Source organism: Tamandua tetradactyla, chromosome 26 (assembly GCF_023851605.1).
Source record: "Tamandua tetradactyla isolate mTamTet1 chromosome 26, mTamTet1.pri, whole genome shotgun sequence".
Taxonomy (NCBI): domain Eukaryota; kingdom Metazoa; phylum Chordata; class Mammalia; order Pilosa; family Myrmecophagidae; genus Tamandua; species Tamandua tetradactyla.
The window spans coordinates 31,878,290-31,898,245 of NC_135352.1; positions in this window are offsets into that span (position 1 = coordinate 31,878,290).

Genomic DNA, 19,956 nt, shown 5'->3' on the forward strand with positions numbered 1-19,956 from the left:
GCCCACTCTGTCTTTTAACATATGAGAATCACTCCTGTCCTAGCAGCCAAAAGGGGGAAAGCTCAGGGTCACTTTCTGTTTTTCGAGTGATTGAGCTTCTCAGGAAGACATGACTGATTTTTGTTAAGGACTTAGAAAACATTCAGCATACTGACTAATCCTAAGGGATTGATTCAGGCATTGGGGAAAAAGATGGCCCATCTTCTTTTCTCAGCCAGTGCATGTGCTTGTTCAAGGACAGAATCACTGAGCTTTAATCAGCAATCAGACAAAACGAGTGTCAGAAAGGCTAGAAGATTTCTGAGAGGAATCTCTTGGGACTGCAGTCCTAGGAGAAGGGCTGGGCGTGGGTGCAGACTCTTCCTTCTCTATCTGCGCATGCTCTGCACGCCTCACCTCCAGGCCGGGAATTTCTTGTAATTTTTAGTAGAGCCCACTCCTCTGTATCTCACCCCATACGTTCTTGTCTGAGGATTTAAATCTCTATGTCAGGCAGTGACAGGCTCATAGAATTATGCCATCTTTTTAAGTAATCAAGGCGGAGAATCTCAGAAATCAGATGATAAAATATACAAGGAATGAGATTGATCTCACTGTTTCTCAGATTTCAGAGCACTGAATCGTAAGAGCACACAAAAAGAAAACTAAGCTTTTCCTGAGATGGTTTGGGTTCTGAGGTATGCATTTTCATTTAAATTTAGACATTAGCTCAAACATATTGGAAGTGAGTTAATAGAAACTAGCTATTTGCCTATAGAAGAGAGTATTTGGGTGCTATTCAATCTCTTACCCACCAGAGCAGCAAAAAAGGAATTACAATTGCTTTTTTTTATTCCTACTTTTCTTAAGAAAAGTTTCAACTTAAAATTTATACTGAAATATGGATATTTAAACTCTCTGGATCAGTTTTCTATGACAATGACATCAGAAGCATATTTGTAAGCCATCAAATGTCATGTCAAATGACAACAGAGAATAAGATATTTTTACCTCCATTCACCTTTCTGAAGCAAGAAATTTTAAATAATTTCTTTATTCAATTAATGCTCTTGAACACCTGCTTTATGCAAGGCCCCGAGTTAGTCCCAGCAGATAAAACAAAAATGCAGAGGAACATTCAAGGAATTTAGGATCTAACAAGGTTTTTGATGTGTTTGCACTGTTTCCTGTTTTATTCTGTATCAAATAAAACACAAAACCGGCAGAATTTACATTTAGTCAGTTGTCTAACAAAAATTGTGCTCTGCTACACTGTAAGAATGAAAGAGAAGTGACACTTATTTAACACCTACTGAATGCTGGTCATCATACCAGGTATTTTACAAGCATATTCTCATTTAAATAATAATTTCTTTTGAAATCATTTCAAATTTACAGAAAATCTGAAATAGCAGTACAAGTATGCCAACAGACCTCGTTCAAATTTTGCCAGCTTCCCCAGTGCCCTTTAAAGCTCAAATCCAGGATCCACATTGCACTCTCCGGATGTGACTGCTGCTTGTCCTTCAGGTCTGTATAAGGCCCTCAGCCTTTCCTTCACTGTCACAACTTTGACATTGTCTAGACTGTGAGTTTGTACTGCCTAATGTTTCCTCACGATTAGATTCAGATTATGAATTTTGGACTGGAACCACATGGAAATAATGCTGAGGCTTCTCATTGCGTCTTATTGGGTGGCACACCATGTCCATTTGTCCCATTACTGACAATTTCATTTTAAGTAAGCTTTGTCTACTCTCTGATCGCAATAGAAATTTTTGCTCCTTATTAAAAGTCAGATATTACTAATGTGCAAAATAAAGTATTACTTATTTCTCCATAAGATAGCTACTCTAATAGTTTAGCATGAAACCATCCTATTGTTTTCTGTTTGCATTTATAATAGGCAGTGAACTTGGTTGTCTGAACCATATTAACTCTTTCAATTCCCACAAACAACCACGTGAGAACTTTTCAATTTAACCTCTATTCACTACTAAGGGCATTTGCCCGAGATCACACACAAAGGAAATAAGTAAACTACTCTGTGAAGGGGTCTCTTTGAAACCAAATCCCATCTTTATTATGCATTCAGTTATAAAGTATATTGCTGTAGAAGGCTTTATTTGTAAGATATTTTAGTGAATGTCTTTAATTATCTGTCCGGGAAACAGGGTTTTAAAAAAATTAAAGAAAATTACATGGGAATTCTTTTTTTAAATTAGAGAAGCTGAAGGTTTACAGAAATATGCATAAAACACAGAGTTTGCATATACTACCCTATTACTAACACCTTGCATTAGCGTGGTACATTTGTTACAATTCGTGAAAGAACATTTTTATAATTACAAATATAAAAAATTATAATCCATCATTTACATCACTATTTGTGACACACAGTCCTATGCTTTCGTTTTTATTAATTTTTATTCTAGTAACATTGATGCAACCTAAAATTTCCAACTTTAAACCACATTGAAATATATAATTCTGCACTGTTAATTACATTTACAATGTCTGCTATCATCACTACCATTCATTACCAGAATTTTACGATCAACCTGAATAGAAACTTTCTACAATTAAAGCATTAACTCCTCATTCCCTACCTCCACCCTGTCCCCTGCTAACCTATATTCTAGATTCTGACTATATGACTTGGGTTATTTTAATTATTTCATATCAGCGAGGTCAGACAATATTTGTCCTTTTTTTGTCAGGCTTATTTCATTCAGCATAATTTCCTCAAGGTTCAAGGTTCATGTTAGAGGTATGTGCATCAGAACTTCATGCCCTTTTATGGCTGAAAAATGTTTCATTGTATGTATATACCACATTTTACTTATCCATTCATTGATTGATGAGCACTTGAGTTGCTTCTACCTCTTGGTAATTTTCAATAATGCTGCTATGAACTTTGGTGTGCAAACATTTGTTAGAGTCCCTCCTTTCAAATATTTTGGTATACACCTAGAAATGGGATTGCCAGGTCATATATCATATGGTAATTCTATGCTTAACTTTCAGAGGAACCACTAAACTGTCTTTCACGGTAACTGCACCATTTTACATTGCCACCAGCCATCAATGAGTGTTCCTATTTCTCCCCATCCTCTCCAACATTTGTTTCCTGCTTTTCTAAAAGTAGCTTTTCTAATAGATGTAATATGGTATCTCATTGTGGTTTTTATTCACATTTCCATAAAGCTAGTGATGTTGAGCTTCTTTTCTTGTGCTTTTTGGTCATTTGTATATCTCCTTTAGAGAAATGTCTATTCAAAGCTTTTGTCCATTTTTTAATGGGTCATTTGCTTTTTTATTGTCAAGATGTAGGATTTCTTTATATATTCTGGATATTAAACCCTTATCAGATATGGGGTATTCAAATATTGCCTTCCATTGAGTAGGTTGTCTTATTTTCATAATAAAGTCCTTAAAGACACAGAAGTTCTAAATTTTGATGTGGTCCCTTTCAACTATTTTTTTTCTTTTGTTGCTTTGCTTTGAGTATAAAGTCTAAGAAGCCTGTCCTAAACACATGGTCATAAAGATGCTTCCCTATGTTTTCTTCTAGGAGTTTTACAGTTCTGATACTTATATTTAGGTCTATAATCCATTTTGAGTTGATTTTTCTTATGGTGTAAGGTAGGAGTCTATAGTCACTCTTTTGCATGTTGACACCCAGCTTCCACAGAGCCATTTGTTGAAGAGACTAGTCTTTCAAAACGAGTAGTCTTTGCTCTCTTGTCAAATATCAGTTGGCCAAAATGTGAGGGTTGATTTCTGAACTCAATTCGAGTATAGTGGTCTATATTCTGTCTTATGCCAGTAAAAGCTGTTTGGATTACTGTAGCTTTGTATTAAGTTTAAGATTGGGAAATGCAAATCCTCCAACTTTGTTCTTCTTTTTCAGAAGGCTATGATTACTTTGGCCCTTTACTTTTCCCTATAAATTTGATGATTTGCTTTCCTATTTCTGCAAAAGATGGCTATTGGAGTATCTATTGAGATTGCATAGAATCTGTAAATCACTTCAGTAGAATTGACATCTGAACAATATTTAGTCTTACAACTCATGAACACAGAATGTCTTTGCATTTACTCTGGTCTTTGATTTTTTTTGGGGGGAGGCAATATTTTGTAGTTTTCTGTGTGCAAGTCCTTTACATCCTTGATTAGATTTATTCCTAGGTACTTGATTCTTTTAGTTGCTATTGCAAATTCAATATTTATCTTGATTTCTTCTTCTGATTCCCCATTAATAGTGTACAGATGCACTACTGATTTTGGGTTGTTGACTTTGTACTGCACCATTTTCCTGAATTCATGTATTAGTCCCAGTTTTCTTGTAGATTTTGCAGGATTTTCTATACAGGATCATGTCTTATTTAAATAGGGGAAATTTTACTTTTCCTTTCCAATTTCCATGCCTTTAATTTCCTTTTGCTGCCTGATCTATCTAGCAAGAACTTACATTTCTATGTTGAATAACAGTGATGAACGTGGACACCCTTTATATTGTTCCTGATTTAAGAGAGAAATATGTCTGTCACCATTGTCTAGAATGTTCACTGAGGGTTTTTCACAGATGCCCTTTATCATTTTAAGGCAGTTCCTTTCTATTCCTAGTTTACTAAGTATTTTTATCAAGAGATGCTGGCTTTTGTCAACTGCCTTTTTTGCATCATCAAGATTATCATCTTTTCTTCCCTTTTGTTAACGTGGTGTATCACATTAATTTTCTTATCCTAGAACACTCATGTACACCTTGGATGAATCCCACTTGTTCATGATGTATAAATTGTTTTGAGTGTGTTGGACTCTGTTTGCTAGTATTTTGTTGAGAATTTTTGCATCTGTATTTATAAGGGATCTTGAGTTATAGTTTTTTTTTCATGGTATCATTATCTGGATCATAAGCATGATGTTGGCCTCAGAGAATGACTTAGGGAAGGGTCCCTCCTGTTCAATTTCTTAGAAGACTCTCGGCAGGATTGCAGTTAATTCTTCTTGGAATGTTTGATAAAATTCAGCTGTGAAGCCATGGGGTTCTGTGCTTGTCTTTGTAAGAAAATTTTTTTAGGACTATTTCAATTTCTTTATTAGTTATTGGTTTGTGAGCTCTTCCATTTCTTCTTGAGTAATGTAGGTCAATTTTTGTGTTTCTAGGAAATTGTCCATTTCATCTAGGTTATCCAATTTGTTGGCATACAGTTATTCCTAGTATCTTCTTATAGTCCTCTTTATCTCTGTGGGGTCAGTAGTAATATCTCTCTTTTCATTTTTTATTTTATTATATTTGTGACCTATCTCTTTTTTCTTTCTCAGTGTATCCAAATAATTTCCAATTTTATTGATCTTTCCAAAGATCCAACTTGTAGTAATTTTTAGTATCTTTATTCCTTTTTTATTTACCATCTCATTTATCTCTGCTGTAATCTTTGTTATTTCCTTCTTTTTGCTCACTTTGGATTAGGTCGTTAGTTTTCTAGATCCTCTAGTTTTGCAATAAGGACTATGATTTGAAATCTTCTTTTTTAATATAAGCATTTAGATTTATAAACTTCCCTTTTAGCACTGCCTTTGCTGCATCCCATCAGTCATGGTAGGTTGTATTTTCAATTTCATTTGTCTCAAGATAGTTCTAATTTCCCTTGCAATTTCTTCTTTGATCTATAGGTTAATAGTACCTTCTTTAATTTACACATATATGTGAATTTTCCATTTCTCTTTCTGTTATTGATTTCTAGTTTTATTACATTGCGGTTGGAGACGATACATTGCATGATTTCATTTTTAAAATTTATTGACTTGTTTTGTTATCTAACACACGGCTCATCCTGGAGAACGATTCATGGGCACTAGAGAAGAAAATGTACTCTGCTGTTGGGTGAAGTGTTCTATATACATCTGTTAGGCCTAGCTAGATTAGAGAATCATTCAACCTTCTATTTCCTTATTGATGATCTATCTAGATGTTCTATCCATTATTGAAAGTGGTACACTGAAGTCTTCTACTATTAAGGAGACCTATTTCTCCCTTCAAATCTGTCAGTATTTATTTCATATATTTTGGGTCTCTGCTGTTCAGTTCAAATAATTTTATAATTATATCTTTTTATCCATTTATCAGTATATAGTACCCTTCTTTGTCCCTTTTAACAGTTTTCAACTTAAAGCCTATTTATCTGATGTTAGTAAAGCTACATCAGCTCTCTTTGGTTATTACTTGCATGGTATATATTTGATATCCTTTCACTTTCAATGTATTTATGTATTTGGACTTAGTGAAAGTCTCTTGGAAAAAGCATAGAGTTGGGTCACACTTTTGATGACATTCTGCCAATCTCTGCCTTTTCACTTGGGAGTTCTATCAATTTACATTTACAATAACTACTGAAAATGCAAGGCTTTCTTTTGCTATTCTACCATTTTGTGTCTATAACTCTTATACCTTGTTCTCCCATTAATGTCTACTTCCATATTTATTTTATGTTTTATATTGCACCATTTTGACACCCATCTCACTTCTTTCTGAATTTATTTTGTGTTTTCCAAAATGGGCTGCTCTTATATAGTTAAAATAAAACAGAAGTGTTGAAAACCTCTTCCCCATTCCAAGTCCCTCTATTAAACATCTAACAATTCAATATTATCCTCAACTTTAAAATTCCATTTCAGCATGTATATTCTATATGATATTTGGTATATTGTTTTTAATTCTACACTAGTCAGCTGTTTGAATTGCCATCACACAATTCCTCTGTTCTTTCATTTTTGTGTGAAATATCACATATATACAAAAAAAAAGCAATAAATTTTACATTTTAACAAGGAATTTTAGAACAGATTTCAAAGTTTGGTAAGGGTTATAGTTCCACAATTTCTTGTTTTCCTTCTAGCTGTTTCAAGATAGCAGAGATATTTGGGTTATGCCCATTCTAACTTTTTCATGTTGAAAAAAGTCAACAATATTTCATATCAACAGTGTGGAATAAGGGGATAGAACTGATTGATGTTTTGGGGGAAACTGGCAACTCTGGGTTTCAGGACTTATCTGGCCTTGGAACCATCTGAAGGTTTTAGGTTTCTACAAAGTAAATAGTGTATGCAATTTTTGTAAGATCTCAGATAGATCCCTGGGTGTTCTTTAGCATTAACTGTAATGAGGCTGGTTGGGGTTTGGCAAGCCATGGCAAGTAGCTATGTCTAGTTGAAGCTGGTATAAGAATAGTCTCTCAACTTCTTTTGAATTTTCTTAGCCGTTGATACATTATTTAGTTACATTTCTTTTTCCCCCTTTTGGTCAGGAAGACTTTGTTGATCTTATGGTGTCAGTGTCAGACTCATTCCTGGGAGTAATGTCCCACGTTGGGGAGACTCACACCCCTGAATGTCATGTCCCATGTAGAGGGGAGGGTAATGATTTTACTTGCAGAGTTGGGCTTTGAGAAAGAGAGAGGCCACATCTGAGCAATCAAAGAGGTTCTCTGGAAGTAACTCTTAGGTATAATTTTAGGTAGGCTTAGCTTCTCTACTAGAGAAAAAAGTTTCTGAATTTATTCTTCATGTTTTTTTTGTGTGTGTGTGGTTACTGTGGGGTTAAAGTTTAATATCCTAAATCTATAATAATTATATTTGCTTTGATACCAATTTATCTTCAATAACCTATACAAATATTGTTCCTATATCCCCTATTCTCATCATTTTTTAATTGGCCTTTATTAAACTATGTCCAAAAGCATCACTTTTTCATGTCTTTTATTCATTTGCATTTTACGATCTGTATGAAGCAAGAAGTGGAGTTAGATAGCAAACAATGCAATAGTACTGGCATTTATAATTACTGATATGATTACCTTTACCAGAGATCTGTATTTCTTTGTGCTTGTTTGATCCACTGTCTAGTGTTCTTTCCTTTCAGTCTGAAGAACTTCCTTTTACATTGCTTGTAGGGCAGGTCTAATGGTGACAAATTCCCTCAGTTTTTATTTATCTGGGAATGTCTTAATCTCACTCTCATCTTTCAAAGGAAGTCTTGCCATCTATAGCATTCTTAGTTGACAATGCTTTTTAATCAACACTTTAATTATTTTTGTACCATTGCTTCCTTGCCCCCAGGGTTTCTAGTGAGAAATTAGTACTTAATCTTACTGGGATGACCTTGTATATAACTCATTGCTTTTCTCTTGTAGTTTTCAGAACTCTCTCGACTTTTGCATTAGACAATTTGATTACTATATGGTCTGGGCATGGTTCTCTTTGAATTTAGCCTATTTGGGGCTCATTGGGCTGCCTGAATGTTGATGCTCATGTCTTTCATTAAATTTGTGAGGTTTTCTGGCCATTATTTATTGAAATATTCCTTCTTCCTCTTTCTTATCCTACTGGGACTCCCATAATATATGTATTGGTTTGCTTGATGGTGTCTCACATCTCTTAGGATCTTTTAATTCTTTTTTATCCCTTAATCATTCTGCTCCTCAGCCTGAATTATTCCAGTTACCCTGTCTTTGAGTTCACTGTTCTTTTTTTCTGCCATCCCTAATTTTCTGATGAAACCATCTAGGGAATTTTTCATTTCAATTGTTGTGTTCTTCAACTCCAGTATTTCTCTGGAGAGATTCTCAAATTATTCATTCTTTGTTTCCCTCGTAATCTTTAGTTCTTTCCCCATGATTCTCTTTATTTCTTTGCGTATATCTAGGATCATTATTTAAAGTCTCTGTCTCTTAAGACCAAAGTCAGGTCCTCTTTGTTGAAGGATTCTGGATTTTTATCTTGTTCTTTTGAATGGGCCATTGTTTCCTTTCTTTCTTTGTCCTGTAATCTTTTGTTTCACATCATACATTTTAATATTTTAAAGACTTAACTTTGTCCTTGAAGTTTGTATTCAGTTAGTGATCTGAGAGATTTTCTTGAATGCCAGGAGCTAATAACAAACAAACCAAGGCAACAGCAACCTTCACTCCTTTTGAAAAATTTGCTGGTGGTCTCTTCAGCATAGCTCTCCTATTCAAAAAGATCAATGCAAACCAGAGAGGAGTTCAGTGTTTTTTCCTGTCTTAGCTGACCCTGTGTGGAGTTGGAGCAGGGGTGCCTTCTTTTCCTGAGCCTATGCTTGCTAGCAGTCCTAGGAATTCCCCATTTATAGCCTACAGGAGTTTGAGTGATTACCCCTTATACTCCCTTTAGAATAGAATTCCTTCGCCTCCTGGGTTCTCTTTTGAGTGATTTAATGCAGTTAGTACTTTGACTCAGGCTGTTTCAACTTACTTGTTTCTCACACTGGCCTAGCCCATTGCAGGAGACTTCTCTGCCCTCAGGACAAACTCTTAATGGGTAAACCCAAGATCTCACCGGTCTTTATGGCAAATTACCAGCTCTTCAGGATTCTCCTGGATGCTACCCAGTATTTCTCTGGACTCCAGACTTTCAAAATGATTGATTCAGATATGCCTGGCAGTTCAATAGCTGCTCTGGTAGAGGGAATTGTTCCCGAAGTATCATACTTCATCATCTTCCCACAATCCTCTGTATAGGAATTCTTAGCTATGGAAATGACACTGTCCAATTTTGGCGAAGAAAACACTTTCTCATCATCTTTACAGAATTGATTACAGTAGTTTTAAATAAATGAAAGTGTGACGATCCCTTTGGATGGTTTTCTATTCGTATTTTCATTTCCATTTTGCCTGTATTATGTGTTGCAAATGATTAAACTTTTATAACCAATATGTTCTGTCAAGCTAGTCCATGGGTAAATATTAAAGAAACGGGGTTCTACTTCAAATTTTGCCACTAACAAGCTATGAGTTCTGAAGCAGTTTTTTAATTCCTCAGTGAGTTTGTTTTCTTGTTTGCAAAATCAAGAGAAATGATAACTATCTTTACTTGTTCACATATTAGAAAATGAATACAATGTGGAATGAATATGTGAAGAGTTGGGAACATTTGGTTTCTCTTCCTCTTCAATCTCTTCCTTATTGTCCCTTGTCCAATTGCTTGATACCTCTTAGGGTACAGAGACTATTGCAGCTTGAACTTCTACTTGCCACAATTGGAAGGTAATGTACCTTCTTCTCTGGAGACTCCAGGGATCCATTTTAACTGCCCCTGATCCTTCAAACCAAAATCTTGGCTCCCTTTCTTTCCTTATAAATAATGCTTGAGTGCCTTGAGGATCCATCCTGAAGAATGGAATGGGAGCAGGGGTGGCTGAGTAGTCTGGAGTAGAAAGTAACTTTGATTCCAGCCAAATGGTTTTATAGTAGCAAAATACAAGCTCAATATAATTTCTCAATAGACATCTTTGCTTGAATGTACTATATGTAAATATCTTATTCTTCTTTCAACCCTTCTCTATCACTCTTACCTGTCCATTTCCTCCCACCCTGCTCTTTGTTCTAGAGTAAGTCTCAGGTTTCTAGAAATATCTGTTACCTCTAACCCCATTATCAGTAACACCTGTGCTTCCTTTAGCAGGGGACAGAAATAAGTTGTAAAGCATCCCTGGGACACAAAATGTTGCATGAAGCTGAAACTTGGACTTACGGAGAGCTGGTGGCTAATTTTCTGAGAGTGAACTGTTGAAAAGGGAGGGTGGTGAGATGGGACAGGACACTCCTGAGAAAATACAAGCAGTTCTTGAAGGGGTGGTCTTGGATTAGATGCCCATCAGTGGGTTACTGTCAGGACTAGTAGATGAAATCACAGGAAAATCACCACCCACCTTCTTCTCTCTCCATTCATTTCTTAATTCACTCATTCATCAAATACTAAGCACTGTAATGCAAGGTACCGTGTGGCAGGGATTGGAGATGGGAATCCAGAGATAAATAAGACTCAGTTCCTGCTGTCAGAAAACTTACTGCATAGTAGGAGAGACAGAAAATAAAGTAAAAACCATTTCCTTTACAAAAATATTTCGGTGTGCTCTCTCCAGGTGGCTAGAATCAAGTTGTAATATGTGTACTTATTCTGAAATAGAAAGTCAACATTTCTTATAAGCTTTTGAACATAAATAAGAAATAATTTTAAATGCGCTTGTGGACTGTTAAGAACAAGTTGAAGGTTAAGTTAAGAACAAATTTAAATACTTCAGTGATATTTAAATTTCTAAAAATAACTAAATTTATAAAGATGTCACAATGTATATCTGCTCTTGGTGAAGCACTCCAGTATAAGATATGCCATTCTCATCACCTCAGAAAAACAGAAAACCTGTGTTTTATTGTTACCTTACTATGGTGTGATTTAAAGCAAGTCTAATAAATTGAGTAAAAACCAAAACAAGTCAAGCATTACCTTACAACTAACTCTTTCTCCTTTAGTACATCATAGAATAACACATTTTCCTGGCAAAATAAAATATAAATTTTCTTCCTGTTGTGTTTCCTGTTTTTTGAGTTAAGAAGAAAAATATTAAAGAAATCTAATCAAATCAATAAATTTTCATTGCCAATTTTGCTGGGCTTAAGTCCATATGCTCGTTTGTATATCTTTTTGTTTAGGGAAATGCTGCTCATTTTAAGGTACTTGGTATAAGGAATGAACAGTTAGGTTAGTGGAATTTAGTGTCAGAAGGCCTGGATTTAAACCCTGACTCTTTCTCTCAGGAGCTCTATAAATTTATGCAAATTCTGTCCTCTTAGCACTATTCTGAGGATTAAATTAGCTAGTGCATGTAAATGAATTAGTGGGCCCCAGCACTGAGTAAATGATAAATGAATACATGTTAAGTAATATTAGAGGTATTTTTTTTTTTTTTTAAAACATGCATTTGGAGGCTCCATTACCAATTTTAGATCATTGGAGCACCATTTGTTACTAAGTGAATACCTTTAGGATTTAGCACAACAATTTTATAATTTAAAAATATTGCCTAATTAGTCTGAATATCTACTTCCAAGCGTAGCACTGAGCTGAGGAAAGGAGCCTACCCTTCCAGGATCCATGTTATTCAAAATCGATGGCCTTGTTAACCTGGCAGTGAGAGGACTGTGTCTTGGTTTAGACTTGATTTCAAGTGTCTGCTTTAAATCTGGGGCAATTTCCAGATGATGATTTTAGATACTCTGAAATAAAGAGGCTTTTCAATATAGCACCAGTATGTGTCCTGTTTGAGAATAAGACTCCCATAGTGTATTTAAACAGAAGCACATCACTTTGTCTACATGTGTCCCCATTTTCTTGTCTCATCCTGGAGGTTTCATGAATGTCCCTTGCCTGCTTCTTTTTGCATGGGCAGGCACTGGGAAACGAACCCGGGTCTCCGGCATGGCAGGGGAGAACTCTGTCTGCTGAGCCACCATGGCCCATTCTCTGGGTGCCTTTTATAAATCTGTCTGACCAACAAGTACTTCTCTCATGTTCACTGAGTGAAGACAAGTTCAAAGACATGTGGGACGTGGGGAACGCCCTGAGAGTTGGAAAACTAAAACTGACCTGAGAAATTTCCAAGAAATTTGCATTCTTCAACACATGATGTTTTGGCATAAAGCAGAAGTCTATAAACTAGAGGTTTATGGCCAGTTCTAGTTTATAGGTGTGCTTTTCACTTAGTCCATATCATGTTTGCAAAATATTTTAAATGACTTGTTCACGCAAAGATTAAAAAAATGTTATATAAAAATTTGAGGCTCCTGATTTGAGGGTTGTTCTTATGAAACTTATTTCTGTAGTGGAGAAGCTAAGCCTGCCTATAATTATGCCTAAGAATTACCTCCAGAGAACCTCTTTTGTTGCTCAGATGTGGCTTCTCTCACTCTAAGCCCAACTCTGCAAATAAAATCACTACCCTGGTGGGCCATGACATCTAGGGTGCAAGTCTCTCTGGAAATGAGGGGTATGACTCCCAAGGCTGAGCCTGGCCCTGGCACCATGAGATTCTATTTGAAAGGAGGAAAAGAAAATAATGAAATAAGGTATGTTTGCTTGTAAGCTGCTTGAATCCAATATATCAGAAATGGGCTTTTAAAGAGGGAATTTAATGTCACAAGTTTATAGTTCTCAGCCTACTAAAATGTCCGAACTAAGGAATCCGGGTAAAGATACCTTAAGTCAAGGAAGGTTGATGGGTCTGGAACAGCTCTGTCACCTGGGAAGTCACATGGTTGGCATCAGTTGGTCCCTTGTTCCTGGCCTCCATTGCTTTCAGCCTCTGTTCCTATGACGGGTTCCTCACTTTGCTTCTCCAGGGATGGTTTTCATCCCTTGGCTTCCCTTGGCTTTCTCCAGGTTCTAGCTTGCTTAACATCTCATGGTGACATCTGCTGGGCTCCAAGCATTTCCAACATCAGTGTCTCCAAGTGTCAGCTTCTGTGTCAGTTCTGCTCTGAAATTTCTGTTGGCTCTGTCATTTCTGAGGTTTCTCCAACATGTTTCCCCTTTTAAAGACTCCAGTAAACTAATCAAGATCCACCTGGAATGGGTAGACTCCCATCTCCATCTAATCTGAAGGTGACACACACAATTGGGTAGGTCACATCTCTGTGGAGATAATCTAATCAAAAGTTTCCAAGCTAAAGTATTGAATCAGGATTAAAAGCAACAGCTGTTTCCACAAGATTGGATCAGGATTAAAACATGGCTTTTCTGGGGTATGTAATACTTTCAAACCAGCATAAGGTATCAGTGGCTAAGAGAGTTCAAATGAAGTCGAGAGGGTATTCTGGAGGCTACTGTTATGCAAGCTTCAGCTAGATATCGCTGATTGCCACAGTTTGCCAAACCCTGATCAATATCACTTTTGTTAACCCTAAAGAATTCCCATGCTCTAGCTGAGATACTATAAAAGTTGCACACACTAAGTTTACTTTTCAGAAGCATAAAACCTTCAAGATGTTTCCCAGGCCAGATGAGTCCTGAAACCGAGAGGCACCCAAGTCTCCAAGAGCATCAGCCACCTCCAGGCCTCTACCTCATACTGTCAACACCCAATTCTGACATGAATGAAGGTTGGAATGGGCATAGCCCGAACACCCCTAAAGGGTGGGAGAAGGATCAAAGGAGGAGGAGTTGTAACAGAGAAGTTAGGATTTAACCAACGAATATGCTTGCTGAATCATTATATCAATATTTCTTTTTAGTCTCTGGTGTCCTGGAGCAGCTAGAAGGGAAAAACAAATTGTAGAACTATAACTCCAACCAAACTTTGAAATCCGTTCTAAAACGACTTGTTAAAATGTACCCTGAAATTTACTGCTTTTTTTTACGTGTCATATTTCATAAAAAACAAAGAATGAAACAAGAGAGAGATTGTGTAATGGCACACTGAAATTGTAGAAGTGCAACCCATACCAAACTCTGAAATCTGTTCTGTAGTTACTTGTTAAAATGTACCTTGAAATTTATTGCTTATTTGTACATATGCTATATTTCACAATTAAAAAGACTTCTGGCTTCTTTTGAAACATCAGCAGTAAACTGAGTGCATGTCCCCATACCTGGGAAGCTGAGAAGAATCTTTACAGTAGATAAGTGCATGGACACCAGGTTTACTTCCCTTCTTAGTTCTATTCCTTAGGTAAGTCACTTAAGTTTTCTGTGCCTCAGTTTCCCTGATCTTAAAGTGGGGATAATATTTGTACCTCTTCATTTAGATTGTTTTAGGAACTGACTGAGCTAATATTCATAAGCTGCACAGAAGAGTTTCTGGCTGTTAGTAAATGCTATTAGTATTAGAGTTTCTTTTAGGATGCATTAGTTAGGGTGTCGGCTTTTAGTTCAACCATTTCTAGTTTGCCCAGATCTGTCCCATTTCATCAATTATTTTGTAACCTGCTTGTATCTTGTAGATGTTTAAGTGTCGAATTCCTTGAATCATCTTATGTTTGTTTTCCAACTAAAATGGTGGAAATAGACTAAGCAGGCTCTATGGACTATAATAAATAAATGATTCAAAAGTGACCCCCAATTTTTTTTTTTTTTTTGAGAAGAAGCCAACATTCTGTGAACTGCTAAAACATTTAAATGACCATTTGGAGAGCCAAACACAAATTTTAAAATTAATTTCTCTTCCAAATGCAGCCGGATTAAAGATAAATTGAGATGCATATTTCACTGTAAATAAAAAACAGCTTACGAGTGTGACAAGGCAAGCTCTTATTTCCCATTCTGTCATTTTTCAATTTTGTTGTGGAACTCTGGGGGCAGAATGTAGAAATTTGTCTCCTTAAAAAACTGGACTGGAAGGTAATAATGTATCGTGTTGAAAGGACGTAAAATTGATTTTCTGATAAGAGTTCAACTGCTCAGATTCAAAAACCATTAAAAGTGATTATGATGAATAAGAATACATTTTCCAGTATTTTGGTTTCATAGGCTCTTTCCCACCAGAAGCAGTGGGTTGGAAAGAGCACTGGAGGAGGAGTCAGGAGCTCTGGGTTTGCATTCTGGCATTGCCCCCAACTATCTCAGCCTGGTCCTCCATTAATCTGTGACCCCATTTATTCATCTGTAAAAGAGAGCATTCTTGTTTGAAGCCATATAGGAGTGTTGTGAGCACTGATTAGATGAATTAAGGGAAAACTACACATTCTAATAAACATAATCCAATCAAATAAATAGAATTCATTGTCTAAGCTATCTTGACTTTTTCAGTTTTTAACGATACTTCAAGATTATCAATACCTTAATTACCCAGCCTAAAAGGTTAAATACATGTTTGCAGCTTGTGAAAAGAAACATACTCAAAAAGTAGAAAGAAATCTTGTACGCTTCTCTTCCCTAACAGCCAGGATTACATTGTGAACCTACTAATACAGAAAGCTAATAGAAATTAATGCTGGACTTCAATGTGTTCCCCAAACTAGTATTGTCAGTAAAAAGCTGTGCTTTCTAGCATGAGATGCTGAAAAAAAAAATCACTCCATTCATTATTCTAGACAGATCAGAAATCTCTCCTGGGAAGACTGTAAAATCTACTGCAAAGAATAAAGCTATAATATGCTGTCAGCAACAATTTGCCTTGGCAGGGGATGGACAATATGATCTAACAGTTTCTTTTATTTCTAATTTCTATGATTCTGGGTTTTTTTTCAAGTCTTATATAGTTCTCTTAACCCAATTCCATTACATACTGAGCCAGAATCTCCCGGTGTTTAAGCTGCCCTCTCTGGTTATCTGGTACTTTTGGAAAATACATTATTAACACTTTGTTCAGCAGGTTAACTCTTTTATGACTCATTCTGAACAAACCTCCATAGTCAAATACACAATATGGTTATTCTGATGATTTGATACAGTCATTTTCTACAGGGTCAAAAGTAAGCAAAGAGCTGGAGCTATGATTACACTGCCCTCATCGCTTTTAGCTCTTAGTAATCCCTGCCTTGTGAATCTCATTCTTCTGGCCAGAACTCTGCAACAAGCATGGTTTCCTACTACATAGATCTTGCTTAAAACTCTGAAGATGCCTTAGTGTCTCCAGGATAAAGATTTGATTCATCAAGATAGTAATTCCCACCAGAGCTCCTACATGTCTTGGAAGGAGTGATTGAGCACCTACTGTGTGACAGGCACAGTTCTGGGAGCTGGGGATACATCCGTGCAACCCAACAGACATATTTCCTTACTCCTCTCTCTCTCTCTCATTGGGAGTCAAACAATAAACAGGATAATTAAGTAAAAGATAGAAAAGCTAGAGAGTGAGGGGCACTAAGAAGAAAATTGAAGAAGGGAATGAGCACGGGATATGCACTGAATGGAAGCAAGTTTCATTTTAGCCACGGTGGCGAGGGAAGTTTTGCAACCATCCTATTTCTCACACTGTATGTTCTCCACACAGAGCAAGAGTCACTCATCTTTGTAATTTGAATGCCAGGTAAGCTTAATATTCTTAATTACATGATATATATACACCTTCTATTTTTAAAGGTCAAGTACATTTGGTTTCTAGGTTTAAGGAAGATTAAATCGATGGTTCTTTCTAGGAAGTTTGATACCTAGAAAAAGAACAGAATGTAAGTTCTTTGAGGGCCGGAATATTGCTTGTTTTGTTCAAAACAAAATTTCAAGTGTGTGAAACTAGACAGGCTAGAATCCAAGTGTGGATTTACTGGAGTAAATTTCCCTTTGGTAGTTACATGCTGCTCCTTCACAAAACCTGAAAAACATGAATGAATATATATCATTTCATTATTTTGCATCTGATAAAAAAGAGTAGTTTTTTTATTTCAAGGAGAGAATGGAACAAAAACCACTAGCTTAAAAACTCAGCATATATATACATATATATATATATATACACACATATATATACACATATATATATATATAACATATGTTTCATTTCAGGAGTGCTAGAAAATGATTGATTACTTGTGTTAAATTAAAAAACAAAAACAAACAAAAACTCCACAGGCTCTTGTTGACAAAGCAGCATTCTTCCAACTGACTACTTAGAATGCAAAAAATCTCAGCGGAAGGGAGAAGGGTCAGATCTTAATACTTTTAAGTAGTCAATGTTGCTCTTTTAAAAATCAATGTCAATGAATTCGGTTGGATTCCTATGGAGATGTTCTATGGGGTGATAGGAGGAGGGACTGGGGAGAGAGAAAGGAGTCAGAGTATTGTGTGTGTGTGTGTGTGTGTGTCTACGTGTGTGTGTGTGTATGTATATACTTTTTCCTGTCTATTTCACATTTTTACCTACTTCCCTACTTCAGATTTTACTTAAATTGCCTAGTGGCAAATTTTTATTATAAAGTGGAAATATCTACTTGCATCTTATGAATTCCACCACCTAGAACAGCAAACAAACTGGCAAACCATTGGTTAGTAAGTCCTTTAGTAAGAAACAAGAATTCCAAACCAGAAGACCTGGGTTTAAGACTCGTGTCTACCTCCACTTGTTCTCTATTCCTGGATGCTACAACCACCTGTTTGAAAAGTAATTCTCTTCTCTATTGGATGGGGATAATAATGCTACCTGGCATACTTCATAACGCATTTTTTTAGTTTGTTTTTGTATTCTATATGGCGGGCGTCACATTTCATTCTTTTTCCATGTAAGAATCCTGTTAAGTACAGCACCATTTTTTTTTTTGTTAAATTTTTGTTTGCTTGTTTTGGGGGAAGCGCATGGACTGGGAATCAAACCTGGAACTCCCGCATGGCAGGCAAAAATTCTACCACTGAACTGTCCTTGCACCCCACTTCATAAGGTTTTATAGAAATGAAGTAGGAAAGTGAGAGGTTAATGAAAGTTAAGTGGAAAAATATTTATGTAAATATTAGTTATGGGCCAAATAATAAAACAGACATCTGTCTCTCATGCTGAAAATGCAGGAAATAGAAATGAATGTTTATTTGTGTGCTTGCTGCTTATATATATGATTTCCACTAGAACACCTTTACGTTAAAATAATTTAAAATGTGCACACTTCAGACTTCTTTCCCCCTTCCCACACCCCAATAGTTGACTGTTTCTAGTCTCCCCAGCCTTATCTACCATTGGAATTCTTTTTCCCTTGATGTAGTCCTGAGATATTGGATATATTTTCAAAACCATTTTGGTGCTACAGATGATCATTTTAAAAACATACTGCTCAATAAAAAGACTTTGTTTAAATATTTATAAGTTTCAATTCTTAAATAAAAATAAGCTATTGAATATGGCATCTTGTGATTAAAAGAAAAATTATATGCACACTGCCCTACTGAATTAACATACATTTATTATTTTATAGGAAACTTATCTAGAGGGATGAAACTGCCACTAATTTTGTAGTTTGTTTCAGGAGCTTTCTGAAAGTAGTTCCATTTGATAGCTCAACTATACCCATCAAATGTGTAAGGCTTACTTGGAAAGCCTCGCCTTGCTGTGCCCGCCAATCTTCAATTATTACATAATCAATTTGTCTGCTCTTAATCACATTCCTATTTAAAGGTTTCTAAAACCTCATAAATATCTTACCCATGTCTTCCCCTCTCCAAGACACAACCAAGACGCTGCCAAGGCAGTGACCACCTACTGCAATAAGTAAGAAACATGGCTTTGATTATTACAATAAGTAATGAACAAAAGGTTGTTTTGGTGAGTTATATTCAAGGAGCTAGTATTCAACAAACTTTAAGAGATTCTAAAGACTCAGCAGGGACTTTTGTTCAATTCTTGGATTATTCTAATAAATTTGAGCATCTTTCAAATGGAATAATCAGGGATAGAAATTAAATTGGTATAGACACGGAGTGGGGCTTACATGCTTGGCTTACATTTCCCCTCAATACACTGAATCAATGTTCATCTTCATGTAAAAAATAAATACTTGTGAAACTAAGTGTTTGTATAGCAAAATCAGCTAATCGTTTCTTTTTGCAAACCACGTGAGCTTTATTAATATTCATTGCCCTGTATGCACGGTGTTTGTGACTGCATTTGACTCCTTTCTGGATTCTTCCTGCATTATAGTATTTGAGACATTTTTCCCTCAGTGAGAATAAAAACCCAAGCAGCATGGACTAAAACAAGAGTGTTTTCCCAGCTTTGTGCACAGGCTTAACTCTTTTCACCTGAAATGGGTGTTACACATATAACAAATAGTGACAGACGCTCATTATCTATCTATCAATCATTCACATTTGTAAAGATTTCTACATGTATATTTTAAAGTGATGTACCAAAAAATGGAAATTATACTCTCAGATAAAAGCAGTTCTAAAAATATATTAAATGTGGGTTTAAATTTAGATAATGTAGCAGTAGATTTCACTTAAAAGGGAGAGAATTGAAAATGAAGAACAGCAACAGGAGCCTAGACTCATACCAGATGTGTGCGTGGTGAGACTCATACCAGATGTGTGCGTGGTGAGCCTCATACCAGATGTGTGCGTGGTGAGCCTCATACCAGATGTGTGCGTGGTGAGCCTCATACCAGATGTGTGCGTGGTGAGACTCATACCAGATGTGTGCGTGGTGAGACTCATACCAGATGTGTGCGTGGTGAGACTCATACCAGATGTGTGCGTGGTGAG